The 19993-nt window shown below is 40.8% G+C and overlaps 1 long non-coding RNA gene across 1 annotated transcript; it reads left to right on the forward strand.

The window, feature by feature from the left end:
- Window positions 1–1311: 1311 nt before the first annotated feature.
- LOC143267758 (uncharacterized) lies at window positions 1312–19753 on the forward strand. Its single transcript, XR_013043182.1, has 3 exons — window positions 1312–3087; window positions 4229–4287; window positions 16063–19753. It is a non-coding gene; the product is annotated as an uncharacterized LOC143267758 (long non-coding RNA).
- The last annotated feature ends 240 nt before the right edge of the window (window positions 19754–19993 follow it).

Consider the following 19993-nt stretch of genomic DNA (forward strand, 5'->3'; position numbering starts at 1 on the left):
GAGATGTTGTCTCCCATCCTTGTCTGATGGCTTCTTGGCAAGAAGACTGAGAAGTGGACAAGCAATAGCTCCTACATGGGTTCAGTGGGATTCTTTATGGCAACCTGGTAGATTTATATTCCCTAGTAGATAAGCATCGGAATCTTCAAATCTGGAGCCAAGATATGCAGGTACCAGATCTGTAGGTTCATCAAGGGACTCAGAGACTTCAAACCTGTGGTCTAGAACCCAAAGATGTCATAATAGGAGACCTAGGTTCATAAAGGGAGCTCAGAATGACAGTGTGGAGTCCCTTTTCCACTCCCTGGTTCCATCCATATCTATACCATGACTCCTTTTTTTTTAGCTGTCTCTACAAATCCCATCTCTGTGGTCTTATCATAGACAACTCATTGATTATAATATTGTGGGAACCTAAGCAAGGACTCAGTTAATTTTAGCCTGACTCTTTCACTCAAATCATAGGAAAAGAAATGCAATGGCTAGTAGTTTAGACTTTGTGAAGTTCTTGCTTTCAGCACACCTGAGAGGATTCATTTTACAAGTTGGCTATGTCCATGGCTATGCCCACAATCATGCAGCCATTTATATCGCATAAGATATGCTGTGCAGGTATTTCATGAGCATGACTAAGGCCTATATTCAGCTAACTTTAGGGGAATAGTGCTAAATCATAAGGTGGTCTGACTGAAATCAGATGAGGGTCTTAAGAACAGATCTGAGTTTTTTTTTTTTTTTCTGAAGGAGAAAGAGAAGAACAACAAATATTTCCAATTGAGGAGAGAAGCTTTGAGTCTTTCCAAAGAATTTGCTTCTGGCAGCCTGCCTCAGGATTGCAGGCTTGCACTACATCCTCCACAGTTGTATAAGTTCATGGTAATAAACCGTGCCCATATTAACACATGCACAAATACATTCACCTATATGAATATGAGTGTGTCCTATTTGGAAACGCACATAAATACAATGGTGTATATGTGAATATCTTATTGGTCTGCTTTTCTTGACCATAATGGACCTTGTTGGAATTTAGTAGCTTTTAATTGTTTCATCCTCTGGCCTTGTCTGAGCGGATCTAATAAGGTAGGAAATTCAATCTCCTGTTGAGTTCTTTTACCATCATTGTTAAAGCTTGAGCTACAGACTCAGCTTTACTCCTGTATTATACCAACTGAGATTCTCCCTTGCTCGCTCTCTCTCTTTCTCTCTCTCTCTCTCTGTACCAAATTGTTCTCAAATTTATATTATATCTCAAATTTATATTATATTATATTATATTATATTATATCTCAAATTTATATTATATTATATTATATCTTCTTTAGCCTCTAAAGTGTTGGCATCACACATGTATACCACCATATCTAGCCAAAAATCTCTTTACATGTCTTAAAGAAGATTCTCTAGCTTTTGTCTTTGATATTAACCACCTTCAACATCTTCTCATGCATCTACAACTTGCACCCTCTTCACAACAGGATCCATCTAGTGCTGAAGTTCTCATACCTGCTGATATTCACATACTAAGAGTCATCTGATATGTTACATGCTTTCTCTTTCTCTGTGCTACCCCAGTCAATAGCTGCGATGTGTTGTAACAATTATCCTGTCACTGTGTGCCAATGGCTATACACGCTCTTCTCCTATCCATGTACAGGGTTCTCATTGTCTACCAGTCTGCAGGATGTAAACCAAATTCAGCTCTGAACTACTTTTGAAATTTTTTCTTCTGCTACTACCTGGCATAGGGCATGCTCCCTGAGAAGCAGACAGTGAGGTAGATCAGTGGGAGATAGCTTTCAGCATCTGCAGCTGTGGTTGAAGCCATTCAGTGGGTGGACAGAGATGCAGCAACATTAAATGCCTCAGTTGTTCACATGTGGAATATGAAGCAGAGTTAGCCCTTGAGAATTCTTGGAGATGAAGCAAATGGGCCCAGCACATTGCTGTGCCTGTAAACCCAAGGGATGGACAAAACATAGCATAAGAAACCCTCTTCTGATGAGGTTAATTTTCTGAGAGTAACCCTGGCTGTTAACACTACCATCTGTCCTAAGTCTCCTTGGAAGTACGTCATTATATTAACTCCAGACTAGCACCAAAGCTTATTGCTATGGAAGTGATTTCTTGAGGTTAAAGTCAGTGTACCATCACAAGGGTACTAAGTAAAGTGTACCATCATAAGGGTACTAAGTAAAGTGTACCATCACAAGGGTAAAAAGTAAAGTGTACAATCACAAGGGTAACAAGTAAAGTGTACAATCACAAGGGTAACAAGTAAAGTGTACAATCACAAGGATAACAAGTAAAGTGTATAATCACAAGGGTAATAAGTAAAGTGTGCAATCACAAGGGTAACAAGTAAAGTGTACCATCACAAGGGTAACAAGTAAAGTGTCCAATCACAAGGGTAACAAGTAAAGTGTACCATCACAAGAGCAGGCTGCATGCAGCAAAAACATGTTTTTCCATAGTGGTATATGAGTAAATAACAATAGCCAGTTATAATGAATAATCTGAAGTAAAATCACTCCTATCCACCACACCTGGGAGGGACATGAAAGCCTAGTCCAAGAACAATTCCATGTTTTTGAAGAAACTCAGATAATAAGACTTTTGTTTTGGTTTCTTAGAGTTTTCTCACAAGAACTCAGAAATCTTGTCACACAGCTCCATTCTTGGACCATCTTCCAACACAGGGACGGGGGTTCTGGATGAAGATCAGGCTGACTTCAAGAGCTCCAGTGTTGCACGAATATTAAAGGGTCTTATTAATAAAAACAAACCTGGAGCCAGGTATTGGGGTGAATGCTGGAAGATCAGAGAAGCAGAACAAGCCAAAGCCACCTCACCTTGCCATCATCCAAATGAATCTCAGCTGAACTGCTGCTCAAAATTCTAAAAGCTTAACTGAGCCCTAGTGCCTGGGCCTCATACCTTATATACCTTTGTGCTTCCTGCCATCACTCCCTGGGATTAAAGGCTCACTTCCTGGGATTAAAGGTGTGTGTCACCATGCCTGGCAGTGTGGCTTTGAACTCACAGAGATCCAGATGGAACTCTGCCTCCAGAATGCTAGGATTAAAGGTGTGTATGCCACCATTTTCTGGTCTCTATATCTTGTAGCTGTTCTGTTCTCTGACCCCAGATAAGTTTATTAGGGTGAACAATATATTGGGCAACACAATATCACCACACTCCAGGTTCAGTGAGAGAATCAGTCTCAAAAAATAAGATAGAGATCAGCTAAAAAGAAAACTAACATGGACCTCTGGCCTCCACATATATGAACACACACACACACACACACACACACACACACACACACACACACACTGTTTCGTTCCTTTCTTGTTACTGTGATTAAAATATCTGATTAAAACAACTTAAGGGGAAGAGTTCATTTGTCTTGAAGTTGCAGAGGGAGATAATCTATCATGGCAGACAAGATGGCAGCATGTAGGGCAGGCATGGTGGCTGGAGCAGAAGGCCGCCTGTCAACTTGCATCTACATACAGGAAGCAGAGAATGAAGGGGGAGGAAGGCAAGGAAAATGTCTAGTGAGGTTCCAAAACCTTCCCAAACAGTGGCACCAGCTGGAACAAAGTGTTCAAACACATGAAGCTATGGGGAACTATATAACACACATGCTTACACATACATGTGCACAAGAGTGCACACACAGTTCATGAGAATATAATACCCTTAAACTTGAAGCTGACTGGTGTTCTAAAGTAGTGGTAGTTACAAAGAAACATAACCTTTCTTCATGGAAATATGTTTTCTAAAGAAATCCAAAGATCACCATGATTGTGTCTCCAGAAAATGAGCCCCCAATGTGGTAGATATTTGGGTATATCAAATGACCAAGACACTGTTTCCCTGTAAAGTAGAGAGATGATATCATTCTTGGCAGGACTGTATGCACATGCTATATGTCAAGAATATCCTAAGCTGGGCAGTGGAGGTGCACGCCTTTAATCCCAGCACTCGGGAGGCAGAGCCAGGCGTATCTCTGTGAGTTCGAGGCCAGCCTGGGCTACCAAGTGAGTTCCAGGGAAGGCACAAAGCTACACAGAGAAACCCTGTCTCAAAAAAAACCAAAAAAAAAAAAAGAATATCCTATATGTTTTTCCTCCTAAACTCAAGAATTTGGCACTCGTACTATTTTCCACTTTTCAACCTGTATTTTTTAGATGGTGAAATTGATCATTTATTCTATTCACAGACTGAAGAAGTTTTTCAACAAGCACAGAGGTTCAAGTCCATTTGTCTTAAGGATGAAAGGTACTCATGATATGAAATCATCATGTAGCTTCTGCTACTGACTTTGGGCTATGGCTCACCAGGGAGTGTTGAGCATAATTGTAATTATGTATGAATACTCATAACTTGTGATGTGAAATCCAACACCCAAGAAGGGGATATACTGGTTATGTGCCTCACTGCTTAAAAAAATATTAGGCAAAGGTCACACAAGGAAGGGTTTATTTTAGCTGAGGTTTAAGGGTGCACTCCATAATGGTCTGCATTCAGAGCATCTGGTCACATTGAATCCACAGTGAATAAGCAGAGGTGAGAGTTGGTACTCAGACTTTCTCATTTTTATTCAGTCCAGAACTCCAGGTATTGGGATAATGCTGCACATATTTAGGATGAGTCTTTGTACCTCAGCAAACCTAATCTAGATAATTGCTAAGAAATATGGCTTGAGATTTATTTCTGTGGTGATTCTAAATCCCATCAAACTGACAAGGCAGATTAGCATAACAAATTGTATGTGGATTTGGGGGTCATCAAAAATGACTCAGGCTGTTTTTATGTATTTAATTTTTTAGTCATTCTTCCTATTATATATTATCTTCCCTCCAAGAAGCTCTGTTTTTGTACCCCACCATCAGTGAGTTCTTCAAACCCCTTTGTAGCTTTTCAGATATAGGATTCAATTATAAGTCAAATCTAGACAATCATGCTAACTGGCTTCTTGTGTCAAGGTTAATATCATAGTTAGCATTAACTGTCACCTTGCCATAGCCTAGAGCCATCTGAGAATGGAGTCTAAGTTGAAGGATTGACCAGGTCAGACTGGCCTGAAGGCATATCTGTGAAGGATTGTCTTGATCTGTAATTGATGTGGAAGGGCTCAGCCTGCTGTAGGTAGCACCATCCCTTGGGCAGGTGGTTCTGGGCTCTGTGAGAAGCCTAGCTAAGTGTTAATCTGAGAGCAAACTGATAGGCAGTGTTCCTTCACTGTGTCAGCCTCAGAGTTCCTGCCCTGACTTCCCTCAGTGATGGATTGTGACCTGGAAGTCTTTGCCAAATAAACCCTTCCCTCTTCCAACTTGCTTTTGGAGACTGGAACAGTTTATGTTCTAAACAACAAATCAATGCTCTTCCCTGGAATTGTTGTTTGAGCTCTGGATGGCAGGCATGATTTTTACTGAAGTTGGCAAAGCTGAACTGGGATGACATGAATGTAGGGATATGGGTGGTCTTCCTACTTGTGTCATGGATGGGACTACATGCCACAGAGGGGAGACCAGCAAAGGGAGCTGAAGTTAGAGCTAGAGCAAAAGCACTGGCTGCCATTTGGACAGCAGTTACATTCCACTTGAAATCACTCCTAAGTCCAGGTGTTTTAGTCCCATGAACAGTTAGTTCAAGCTACCTTTAAACTGTTTGTGTATGTTTTAAAATTAATAAAGGAACTGAAAAGACCATCAATAGGTCTTTGTTCGTGTGTGCATGTGCATGTGTGCACCCATATGCACGTGTGTGTGTGTGTGTGTGTGTGTGTGTGTGTGTGTGTGTGTGTGTATGTGTGTATGCATGTATACAGAGACAAGAAGTTGATGTCAGGTGTCTTTCTCAATTATTCACCACTTATTGTTTGATACAGAGTCTCTCAACTGAACCTAGAGCTCACCAATTTGGCTACATCAGCTGGTCAGTAAAGTCTAAGAACCATCAGATCAAGACAATCCTCCACAGATATGCCTTCAGGCCAGTCTGACCTGGTCAATCCTTCAACTTAGACTCCCTTCTCCAATAGCTCTAGGCCATGGCAAGGTGACAGTTAACACTGATTGTGGTATTAACCTTGACACAAGAAGCCACTAAGAATCCTAGTGCCTGCCTCTCCAGCACTGGGATTGCAAGTGCATGCCAGCACACCTGGATTTCTTGTGTTGTTGTTGTTGTTTGTTTGTTTAATACAGGTTCTGGGGGTACACTCAGGCCCTTATGCTTGAGCAAAAGGCACATTACTAACTGAGCCATCACCCAGCCCTAGTAGATATTCCTACTCCTGCCAATAACGTTTTATCAATGGTCGTTTTGCCCAGTTCTTCTTGACACACCCCTACAAAAGGTGATCCCTAGTTCTTGAAGTCCTTTCTGACTTGATGTGTGTTGATGTCCCTCTACTCTCTCCTTTCTGGACATACAAGAATGAGAACAACCATAAGTTAACTATACATTCACAGGCAAGTCACTTTGCTTCAAATATAATTTGTGTGTGCATGTGTATGTATGTATATGTGTGTGTGTGTCTGTGTTTTTGTGTATCTGAATCTGGGGGGTCAAGTATGTGTATATTTGCATGCACTTGCATATGCATGTGGATTCATGCAAGCCATGGCCCATGAAAGGACAATTTGCAGTAGTCTGTCCCTCCATTTTCCATACGGTGCCTGGAGGTTGAATTCAGGTTGTCAGACTTGTTGGCAAGCACCTTTATCTGCTGAGTCATCCTGCCAGCCACCGTTTTACTTTATTATATTTTTATTTCCCCATCCACAAAATGAAAATTGGATACAATGTTACCCGTAAAACACACCCCTCAACTGGAAAATCTTGTGATTTTATAAGAAGAGGGAATGGTGAGGAGAAACTGCAGTCAGAAGTTGCACAGACGTTAGCACATGCTTGATTCAAAGGCAAATGCGTTCAGGTGAGATAATTTTTAATTTCCCCCTTTTTTCTTGGGTAAAGTCATGATGCTCCACAGTAAGTGAGGTTTTATTTTCCAGAAAGGAGACCTTTTTCTTAAGAAGCATTCAGTAATCCCCTGTTATTGTCGCCTGGATTCAATGACTGGGAAGCACTCCCTGCTTTCCCGCACTTCGCATTCTGACGTGCCCTCTTCTCTCAGTGGAACCAATTGTCTTAAAGCCATGGCAAGGCCATAGTTATCCTCGTCCCATCGCCGAAAAGTATAATCATAAAAGTGTTAAGTACATATATTTTTTTTCCTGTCTTTCAACCAAGCAAGCACACCTCATCAGCGCTCAATGATGAAGTGATGATTTGGTCTCTGTTGTGAAAGTCTTAATGGAAAAATTAGACATACAACACACTCTTCAGAAGCAAAACATTTGATCCCATTTTTTTCATCCAACACTGAAATACTCTGTAGCTTTATTATTTTCTTCCTTTCTCTTTTCTACTGAGGACTCTGAGACAGCACATTAGAAAAGGAAGGGCATTATTGTTCAGATACTCTGACTAAAACCACCAAATACTTTAATTTGCACAAAAGTTTTATTCTATATCGAAAATATTTTTTGTTTCTTTCTTTATTCCAAGTTAAATTAAAACTGACTCCAAGCTATTTGTCGAGAAACTAATTCCTTCCATGTTGGAGAAGTCTCACCCTCTTAGGACTCACTTCACAATTCCTAAAGGCTACCATGTGTGCAGCTTCCAGCTCAGGTCTTCTCATCTTCTGCCCACAGTGGTCAGCAGGAGGAGATCTGTCTAAATTAGATGTTTCTTTCTTTTTTTTTTTTAAAGAATTATTTATTTGTTATGTATATAGAAGAGGGTTCGAGATCTCATTACAGATGGTTGTGATCCACCATGTGGGTGCTGGGAATTGAACTCAGGACCTTTGGATGAGCAGTCAGTGCTCTTAACCTCTGAGCCACCTCTCCAGCCCTAGATGTTTCTTGAGATGAACAACACTGTTATTTCTGCATCAAACTCGCACAGTACAATTATCAGTAAAGTTGGGAGACACACAGGCTCATGTAGCCCTGCTGTATGAATGCTTGCCACTTCTCTGAGGTGTAGAATTGGGAGAAGAACAATTGGCCTTCTCACATGTGGGGTCCGCTGTTCCATTGAGCAGTTTTTAAAGTCTTGATATCAATGATCTGTATCTATGTATTGATCTACGTATTTTTATATGTATATATTATACATGCTTTTATATATATGTATATCCACGTATTTATATGTCTATAAGTTTATCAGTCTACACAGTTATCTAAATATATATATATATATATCTTTATCACCTATATATCTATCCATATCTATCTAGCTGTCTATCATCTATCTACTCTCTAATTATATCCATCTATGTATCTATCGATCATCTATCTTCTATCTATGTATCTATCATTTTCTTATCTGTCTGTCTATCATCTATCTATGTATCTATCTATCTATCTATCTATCTATATCTACCTATCAACCTATCATCTATCTATTTTCTATCATCCATCTATCTATATCTGTCTATCCATCTATTATCTATCTATCTATCATCTATTTTCCCCCCATTTATCATTTTTATTTCTGTCTTTCACATCTCTCTCATCTCCATTTATCTATGTAACTTTGTCCACACCTAAGCTTTTAAGATTTCCTTCTCTAGAATTTGAGAGCAAAGAGCAGGAATGAATGAGTTAGAAAATTTCAGACTTGAGTCAGAATGTAAAAATCAGTGACATCTTCACACAAAGGCCTGTCCATTCTATGGGGGAAAAACCTGTGACCTAATATCATCTCATACTATTTAATGCAGTATAGCAGGCAAGGAACAAAGACCTCCACAGACTTCAGACTCTCACACCTCCTTTGTTTATTTGTGAACTCGGGGCTAATTGCTTACTTATATTTTTTATGCATGTGTCCTTACTTGCAAACAAATGATGTATTAGCAACTATTAGTTGCTATGAAGGGCTAAATGAGTTATCATCTGGAGGGGCTAAGAAAGTTGCCAGCTGTCAGTCATGCTCTGTAGTAATGCTTCATATGTATTAGTCATACTCTAAACCTACCTTCAGAACTCAGCTCTTTGTCTTATGGAGAATCGAGCAACAAGGTCATCAGAATAAGAGGTTCCGATCTTGACTCTGTCAACTGTTGTACCATGAAGGAAGTCATATAACCTTTCAGCTTTGGTGTCTTCATCTGAGGAACAGGAGGTTGGATTGCAGGTGTTATAAGGAACAATGTTTTTGAATTCCTTAGGAAATTCTTAGAAGATCTTAATCTTGAGCGACAGTGTAGGGTCTACTTCCTTCTCTCATTTCATGCAGTCTGATTCTATTGTCACACTCTTGCCAAAGGGAACCTTGTTTCTTCATTGTTCTGAATCTCTGATGGCTCATTTTCCTTATCTCAAGATATATGAGTTATTTCTCTAGTTGCCAAGACAAAATACCCAACAAAATAAACTTAATAAATGATGGAGCTTAATTTTGGCCCACAGTCTGAGGGTACAGTCCATCTTGGTGGAGAAGTCGTGGCAGCAGGTGAGTGAAATGTCTGATCACAAGTATCCACAGTCAAGAAGCAGAGAGGCAAATGCTGCAGGGCAGTTGACTTTCTTCTTTTTATTTAGTCTGGGTCCTCAGTCCATGGGATGAAACCACTCTCAGTTAGCGTGGAAATTCCCACTTTAGGGAGCACAGTCTAGAAACTGAATGTTTGTTTTCCTGGTGATTCTAAATCTCTTCGAGTTAATAATCAAGATCAACCACCCCACAACACTAGAAACAAGGTGGACATACGACTATGTACAAAACCTTGTTGAATTTAGTTAACTCAGAAGCTGGTCTAGATTACCCTTCAAATAGCTTCCCCTATCATTAGAAGAAGTACACCATCTGTAGTCCAGATCTGGCTACAGGACTCAGCCCCCAGCTACATCCATTTTTCATGAAATGAAGCCTCCCTAGGACATAGTACTTGCCATGATGCTCTGTTTCTAGCCAAGTAGTGAGGCTGTTTGAATAGAAGCAGATGCACTATTCTTGGCCTAGAGGAATCATTAGAAAGCCTCCAGGTTGCCTGGGAGGATGCATCTGGTGGCATTGTTGGGCCAAATTTAACACATGGGCCCGTTAACAATATTAATGACTGTCCTCAAATGGGCTCAGCCAAATGTCATTTCTATTCAGAGGTCTTCCCACTCACTCTGTGTGGCCAGGCTGAGTGGGACAAGTGAGTGATGTGCTCTTGATAGACAAATGTAGATGCTGTGATGACACATAAGGGGCTCAGCTCTCATCCAAGGTGGTTGAAATCTATCCATATATGTATTTATCATATATTTATTTATCATTTATCCATCTGTCATCTACCCATATATATGCTTCTATCAAACTACATGATAGGTTATGTATCTATCAACATATTTTTGTATCATCTATTTATCTATCATCTATCTATCTATCTATCTATCTGTCTATCTTTTATGCATTGTCTATCAATCATCTCTTATTAGTCGATCTATAAATCACCTATATATCATTTATCAATCTATCATCTGTCATCTACCTGCCTATCATCTATCTGTCTATCAGTTTTAAGCCAGTGCTCAGCTGTCAAAGACTTATAGACTGTGTGCTGTGTGTCCTGCCTTGGTCTAGCCACTTTCTGGACCACCATAGAGGAGAATGGCTTAATTGGGATCACAGGTTTAACAACATTATTTAACATAGAGTTAATAAAGAGTGTATTGAGTAGCTATTTCTTCTAGTTAAAACAGGAGGGAGCCACCTGGGAAAACTCTGGAAGCCAAGGGAACTTCAGAAGTTGAGGGAGTTCAGAGAGCTACAGGAGTCACAAGATTCCCTGCCACATTTGGGGCTCACTGGGTAGAGCTGCCTACGTGTTATTAAGGGAATTCCAGGGATGCAGCTTCAGTCAGTTGCTCTCGTGCTGAGGTGGGCTTTCTGCAGATGCTGTGCCTTTCTACCTGTGCTCTTGTTAGTAACTCCAATAAACTCATTGGTTCACTAAATAGACTATGTCTATATTAATAGTATAGAATTATAGAATTAAATAGAATTTATATAGACTATGTATATTAATAGAATAGACAAGCATTTGTTCATATTTCCCCAGGAAAAGTCACACCAGAGTAAATATGTTCTTAACATTGACCTGTCAGCAGAATAGCCTGATCACCAGAAATAGTTGCATGACATTTCCCAGATGAGGGCACGTTGCAAAAGCTAAGGCCTTTTCTGATTTGATGCCTTTATGTTCACAGTCCATAATTACAAACATCCATAAGCATCTTGCTGTATCCAGAGGCTCTTGGAATCCACTTTTTGGTTCAGTACTTTTCAGAATGTCTAAAACTCCAATTTAAGTATAAAAATTCTGTTTTCCAAATGTGTTACTGTTTGGAGTTGTGGTGTTATTTCTTCTCCATTTGACATGACAGCTGACTATGTGTCTAACATTGACAAATGATATTTTATTAGAAGTATATTGTGCGATCTCTAGATGGAAGCTTGAAATCCAGTGTTTGATTCCCTATGAGTCCTTCTATTCCACAAGCTAAGTTCCATTAACCTAAAGGACTGCTCCTGGCTGATCCGTGATGGCATTTGTGTGAGGGAGAAATGTATGTTTCATGGAGAAACTTATTGAATCTTAGGGGATGCTTGTCACAGAAGCATAAACTGACCCACTCTGCCTGAATTTGGAAATGTAATACAAATATTAGATATGATAAGGACCAGTGTAATGAGGGAGAAAAAGAATGGATACTAACCACTGTGTTTGAGAGAGTCTCAGAATTCACATTCACAAAGACTCTGTAATTCCCTCTTCTGTATATCTTTAAAATTACGCCCTGTCAGATTGCAAATTGATCTCTTCCAGGTGCTCATTAGGTAGCCTCACCGGCTGCACTTGTGATCTGTGTCTTTCTAGTCCAGTGACTTCCTGCTAAAGTCATAGACAATGCGACTCAACCTTTCCCCACCCTCAGCTCTCAATGTAAAGATGTGGAAGGGAGCAATTAAAATTTTCCTTCATGAATCGTATTTAAATCATTCACCTGTTTTTAATTATTATTGATAAAATGACAAATTCCATATACAATTATTTTATTGTCTTATCATGTGTATGATGTGCTTTGGGATAATGCTTTTGTACATTGATTTAATAAAATGCTGATTGGCCATTAACCAGGCAGGAAGTATAGGTGGGATAAGCAGACAAGGAGAATTCTGGGGAGAGGAAGGCTGAGTCAGGAGATTCCAGACTGCCATCCAGGGAGTAGCATGTAACAACACACAGGTAAAGCCATGGAACATGTCGCAACATGGAGATTAACAGAAATAGGCTGAGTTTAAATGTAAGAACTAGTCAGTGGTAGGCCTGCTCAGCTAATGGCCATGTAGTTTTAATTAATATAAGCTTCTGAGTGATTATTTTATAAGCAGCTGTGGGGGCCGTGGTGCTGGGCAGGACCAGAGAAAACCTCAGCTACAATGATGTGTATGTATGTGTGTCAGTGCAGGTGTATTCATGCCACGTCGTGAGTGTGGAGGTCAGAAGACAACCTTGGATGTGACCCTCACTTCCACCTTGTTTGAAAGGACCTTCTTGGTGTTTGCTTTTGCATGTACCAGGTTAGCTGGATTTCGAGTTTCCTGTGACAGGAACTTTCCTGTCTTTGCTGCATATCATGCTGCAAGAACATACTTCCATGTTGAGCTTTTATGTCCATACTGGGAATTTTCATTCAGGTCCCTTTGCTTGATCGGCAAACACTATATCCACTGGGTCATCTGCCCAGACTCTATATGTAATTGTTTTAAACACAGCTATTTACATCTGATCATTCTCATAGTGTCACAGGAAGAACAGGGGCATATTTAGGCTTCCTGTGATTTGATTTAAGTGTGAGACATTTGTGATTAGTCTTATTTCTGTTCCCTGACTTGGATATTTGCAAACTTTGCCATGTAAGTGCCCTGGGAAGTGAAGTTAGACATGTAGGATTCAAATAGGGAATAAATCACCCTAGGAAACTTCAGCACAAACAGATTAGAAAGAGCCCACATCAAATCTTCAAGAGCCTGAGGATTCACTCCTGCAGTTGCAAGACATAAAATGAGAATATAAGAGGGGATAGAAAGGATATGGGCATTCAAAGATTAAAGCAGAGCTCAAGACCTGGGTAAAGAGAAGTCAGAGTGTGGTACAAAGAAAAAAGGGCTTGACTCTGTGTCAGGTGAGAATGAGGATGCCCACCTGTGCCCACAGACTTCCTTTTCCTGATGGAGGATGAAGACTGTCTACATCCATCCAACTTCACCATTTGTCCCAGGAATTTCAAAAAGAGAGCGATGTACCCTAGTAAACGACACTCTTGCTGTTCAGGCAATTTATGTAAACCACTATGCAGGCCCATGGTGGTAAAGTTGGATTGTAAAATTTTCCTCATCAGCTCATGTTGTTGAGCCTTAGGGACCCAGCTGGTGGTACTGTTTCAGAAAGCTGGTGAACCTTTAAGAGGTGGCACCTCGCTGGAAAAGATGAGTCACTGGGAGTGGAGCATTTGGTTAGGTTATGTAGCCCAACCCCATCCTTGTTAATATACACCTTCCTGACTACAGATATAATGTGAACAGCTGCCTCAGGCCCCTGCTGCTTGGTTCTTTCTGCTGGGCTATAGCCCCTATGAAACTCTGAGCTAGAATAAACTCTTCCTTCTCTGAGTTTCTTCTGGTCAGGGGTTTGATCATAACAAGAAGGAATCCCTAGGGTCTGAACCCCAACTTTGTGTACATATCCTCTCAATTTTCTATGTCGTACCACTATTCTTGTCTGGTTTCTATTGTTAGGACAAATCACACAAAAGAGGAAAGAGTTTTTTGGCTTCCTCTTCATGTTACTGTCCATCAACACAACAAAGTTAAGGCAGTACCTCAGGCAGCTACTCACATCATATCTACATTCAAGAGCAGAGAGACGGGAATGCATCAATGCCACCACTTGCTTGCTTGCAGAGAATTTTCTTCACTCTTCCTCATCCCACGACCAGCTGCTCATGCAATAGTGCTGCCCAACGTGGGCTGGGTCTTCCTTCATCAATTACCAATCAAGATAATCTCCTCACAGATATACCTACATTTTGCCCTGGTAATTCTAGGTTGTGTAAAGTTGACAGGTAAAATAAAACCTCACACCTACTAAGTGTGAAGTTGATAGTACCCTTTATCCCCTTTACACTTGGAGATATATATTATATATGGATTGTATATCATTCAAATCATGTATCACCCCTTTCTTACTTAGAAATGGAAAAATTTATTTTACTAAATATTTGCCTCAAACTGACAAAATTATTCTAAACAGCAAATTTATTTTCTTTTTTTATATTTATCTGTGCTTGCTAATTAACTAGTCCAGTAGCAAGTGCACAGAGATTCTGATTGTGTTGATGATGCATTTGAACAAATTACAAGAAAACAAATGTGTATGTTTGGGCCAAGTTTGCCAAGTTTCAAATCTAGTCTGCATTGTGTAAGTTTCCCAGGGGAGGTTGAAACAGCTCTGTGAACAGTGTCATGTGACTAGTGGGAACTCTACAGTATTGTGTGCTGAGGCATTTGCTTAAGTGTCAGTTTCCAGATTCATCCATGTTGAAGACATTTTGCCTCACATGACAATCCCATTGTCGCAAAATATAAAAATGAGTTGGGGAAATCTGGATTTTATTGTTGTTAAAGCATTGGCTGTAACACAATTGTTTGCAAATGAAGATTCTGCTTTTCTGGACTTTGTCCATTCTCAAATTAATTAGCCCTGTATGATAACCGTAGCTGGCACATCTTGTATTCTAACAGACGGTAAGGACACATTTCTGCTAACACCCACGTTGGGATGGTATCTGCAGATCACATCCTTTTCCAAGAGGCTGGGCACCAGTTTGGACATTCTGCCATACAAACACATGAAGGAAGAAAATAAACCTCCCTCCCAACTTAGCTCACAACAAAAATTGGAAGCTGAGAATCCACTTTGGAGATAGGATTTACTTCATAATGCCTCACAATAGCTCTATGAATTAGACCTTATAGATGAATCTCTATGAGTTCCAGGCCAGCCAGGCTATATATGTAAGACTTTATACACATACCCACAAAAAGAAGGAGGAGGAGGAAGAGGAGGAGGAGGAGGAGGAGGAGGAGGAGGAGAAAGATGTGGAAATGGACAAACAAATTGATAGGTTTGGGGCTAGGGGCAGTTGAGGTCATGTTCACCTGCAGTAGCCTCTACTGTCGTTGCTATAAAGGAGACACCAGGCCTCCCACCAAAAGCCTGACTGTGACTCTTTTGCTATTATTGAAACTCTCTAATGGATTAATTCAGGGGTCTGAATTCCAGGAGAATGATAAAGCACCCTAATTCCAGTTCCCCAAGGAAGTTTACAAGCCCAGCCTTCTGGTGGCACAGTCCCTATGCATATAATACCAAATGTGCCGCTTCTACCCACTTTCTCCCATCTTCTAACTCACATAAAACAAAATTATTTATTCTCTTCTTCAAAATGCAAATATTCCAATCCTCTACCCAGCGCCTGAGACTTAGGGATAGCCTGATCACCAACGGGCACTATAAATTTCAAGCAGGTAGGGTAAAACCCCACCTTTCCCTGAGACCTATAAGAAAGTACCCAATATTCTGCCTCATGAGCTCTTTCTTAGAGATCTGATCATGCTGTCTGTCTCTAGTTCTGGGGCCTGAATTCTTCTCAGAGTCCTCCTCCTAATGTTGTTTTTCTATAGTATTAATAATTATTCTATTAACTCACTTACCAAAAAGGAATTCTCCCCTGAAATCCCTCTCAAGCTCCAAACAGAGATCTTTAGCAAATGGTCTTTGCTTTATTTTATATGATACAAAGGATGATTCCTTTCAAATTAAGAGCTGTATGTCAAGAAAATAATGGAAGTCTCTGAACAAACTGATGACATGAGCACCCCATGGTTGGTTAAGTTGGTTTTTTTTTAATGTAGATATGGGGGAGAGAACAGCCAGAGACATTTGGAAGAATACAGAGCACAGAGAGAAAGTTGACTGAACATGGCCAGCTGACTGAACTGGGTCATGAGAAGAGAGATGGAGAGGAAGAGTGAGGGATGAAGACAAAGAGAAAGGGAGGGCAGACAAGAAAGAGAAGACTGAGAAAGAGCAGAGCTGAAATAGCAGGATTATAAGGAGAATGTGAAGATGGGGGGGAGGGAAGCTCCTGAGCTGGACAAAGTTTAAACTACGGGGGAGGGGAGAAGAGCTGAGGAGAAGAGCCAGCATGGATTCTGAAATGTGTAACAGGCACCTGTGATACTGAGGGAGCCTGGAGGCCAGCATGTGCTTTGCTATGATAACAGGCACCACAGACAACCATTGGCCCCTTCTGACAGTGATAAGGGAAATGGCTCTTTTGGTAGAGGGGCACTAGCTTCACAAATTCCAGAGGATTTCTGACTTTTTTCTAACTGCCATACCTTGGGGAAATGGAGTTTCTTTGGACCTGACAACTTCTACAAGAAAGACCGGTATATTGACTTCTACACAACTCCTTGTAAACACAAGAACAAAGATGAACTGCACCTTTAACCTCTTGGTTCCTGAAGTCACCAATGAACATGTCATGTTCTCCTCAGGACTGCTTGTTATCTGGTCTTTGACCAGGCCTTCTCTCAGGTCTTTGTGCACTGCAAATTTGCCATCTGCTGTCACACTGTGGAATGTTCTTTCCTTCCTTCCTTCCTTCCTTCCTTCCTTCCTTCCTTCCTTCCTTCCTTCCTTCCTTCCTTCCTTCCTCCTTCCCTCCCTCCCTCCCTCCCTCCCTCCCTCCCTCCCTTCCTTTCTTCTTTTGAATGTGCACATGGATACAGTGTAGGCTAGTGTTCATGAAGATATATCGCATGTGTGTGCATATGGAGGCCAGAGGTAGATATCTAAACCTTCCTCCATCATTCTTCACCATTTGTTTTGACATAGGCATCTCACTGAAGCTAGCTCTCATAGACTGGGCTAGGCCAGCCAGCCACTCAGCTCTAGGATCTGCCTGTTCCAACCCTTCATCCTTACTAGAGTGCTTCCACATCTGGCTTTTTAACATCATTTCTGTTGACTTGAACTCAGGTTCTCATGCTGTGCAGCTGTGCTTTGCCCACTGAACCACCTCCCCAGGCTCATCTCTTTCTATGGCACCCTTCCACAAGAAACACTTCTCTCTCTTTCTCCCTCCCAATTTCACCATTGTACAATTACTGGTTTTATTCACATTTACAATCCAGCTACCTCTGCATACAGTACAAGATTAATATGCCCCTTTTATGTATATTAGAGCAGTTGTCCTCTGATAAAATAAAAGTAAAGAAAGAGGAAATTAATTAGCCTTACAAGTGAGTTTGTTATGAAGAAGAAAACAGAAAGATTCTGGTGTTTTGTAAGTGAAGTTGGCTTCTACCTGAATCAGGTGCACCAGGCAGTCGGGGAGGTTGTTTAATATGGACGTATTCAAGTTTCCCAATACATCACCATACATTTCATTCCCAAACTTCACTCCCATCCCAAGTTAATTTGCAAAATGAAAAGATGCATGTTTCCTCTGTGGATGAGTGGATCTGTTTAATTGGCAAGTTGTCATGATTTTTTGTAATGATGTTTTTTTAACTATGTGGAAAAAAAGACAAATGGTAAATTATAGGAACATCATTTGTCATTGTGTAATGATGGCCTCTGAATTCTGAGTGCTGTGCACAATAATGCATCTGTTATTCTCTGTGACAAATAGGATGATCAAACCGGCTAATAGATTATATTGTTTTGTTTTCTCACTGACAGGCTTATTTATCCCTTCTTCTGTGTTTAGGAAACCCACTCCTACTCATCAGCCTTGACTGGTACCCAAGGCAGAGGTAGGACAGGGTACAAGTCAAACCTTGCTCTAAAACAGGACAACTGCAGTTGTAATTAGAACATGGGGTGTCTTTGCCAAAAATTGAAGCTGCTCATGAGGTAGCAGCAACTCCTCACTGGAAATGTTTCATTTCTCCTTGTCATCCCAGAGAGAAGATGGCTTTTGCAGGAGGGTACCATGAGAGTGGGATTCAAACAAGGCTGTTGAACAGTCTACAGACACACTCTCTTTCATCTGGGTTAATGTAGATGTAACAGTCTTATTAAATAAGAAACACAGAGCCAAATGCAGAGGTAAAAGACCAAGAGGTCAGAGTAGTAGCAAAGAGCTGATACTAAAAACCCTTTCTTACCCTTCACTGCCACTCAGTCCTTCCCCTCACAAAGAGGCCTACTTCCTGTGTATCTGTCTTTTTATTAACTTTCTGTTCTGCCTTCTCATTGGTTGTAAACCCAACCACATAACCTCCTCGTCACTGCCTGTCTATACAGACCTCCAGGTCTTCTATGGTTGGTATTGAGATTAAAGGCATGTGTCTCCATACTGGCTGTATCCTTGAACACACAGAGATCTGCCTGTCATGTGATTGAGATTAAAGGTGTGTGCCACCACCGCCTGGCTCATGCTATGGCTTGCTACTAGCTCTGACCCCCAGGCAACTTTATTTATTAAAATACAAATAAAATCACATTTCAGTACAAATAAAATATCACCATAGGTTAATGTAATTATTTGAGCCAATTGAGGGTTTTTGAGTATGTGTGTGTGTGTGTGTGTGTGTGTGTGTGTGTACTACATTGACAGGCCTTATTTATTTACGAAAGTATAAAACTGAGTAAAAGACTAGATGGTCTCAGATCGTCAACTCACCTGTTTCTGATTACAATGAAGGACACTTGAATTTACTATGTCCTGAATGTACTTTTAAAAAAGGGAGCTGGGAGGATAGCTCACAGGGTAAAGTGCTTGGTACTTAAGCATAAGGATCTGATTTCAGATCCCCAAGTACCCATGTAGACACTGGGAATCACAACACAAGTCTTTAACTCAGGGCTGGGTCGGACAGAACCAAGTGGATCCCTGGAACTTGCTGCTGGCCACTCTAGCCAAAGGAGTGAGCTCAAGCTTCAGTGAGAGAGAGGGGAGACTGATAGAGAGGAAGATGCTCAACTCTGACCTCTGGCTTTGATTTTAAGTATCTGCACATAACACACACACACACACACACACACATACACACACACACACACACACACACCTGCATACACTATCCATATATACATACACCGGAACACCCCCCCACACACAACTTCCATATACCACACAAACACCTGCATACACTGCATACACAAAACCTGCATATACTACCCATACACACACATCTGCATACACCATATGCATACCTTCATACATCACACATATACACACACATGCATATACCACACACACACACACACACACACACACACACACACACACACATTCAGACACAATGTACACACATGTGCATACACACACACCTGCATACACCACACACATACACACACACACACACACACACACACCTGAATACACCCCCCCACAATTTCCATATTCCACACACACACCTGCATACACTACATACACACACCTGCATACACTACCCATATACACACACATCTGCATATGCAATACACACCTTCATACATCACACATACACACACCTGCATATACCACACACACACACACCTGCAGACACCACACACACACCTGTAGAAACAACATACACACACACACACACACACACACACACACACACACCTGCAGACACCACACACACACACACCTGCAGACACCACACACACACACACCTGCAGACACCACACACACACACCTGCAGACACCACACACACACCTGTAGAAACAACACAAACACACACACACACTCTCTCTCTCTCTCTCTCTCTCTCTCTCTCTCACACACACACACACACACAAATAAATAAATGTAATAAAAACAACTTTTAAAAAGAATGTTC

Source organism: Peromyscus maniculatus, chromosome 11 (assembly GCF_049852395.1).
Source record: "Peromyscus maniculatus bairdii isolate BWxNUB_F1_BW_parent chromosome 11, HU_Pman_BW_mat_3.1, whole genome shotgun sequence".
NCBI classification, from domain to species: domain Eukaryota; kingdom Metazoa; phylum Chordata; class Mammalia; order Rodentia; family Cricetidae; genus Peromyscus; species Peromyscus maniculatus.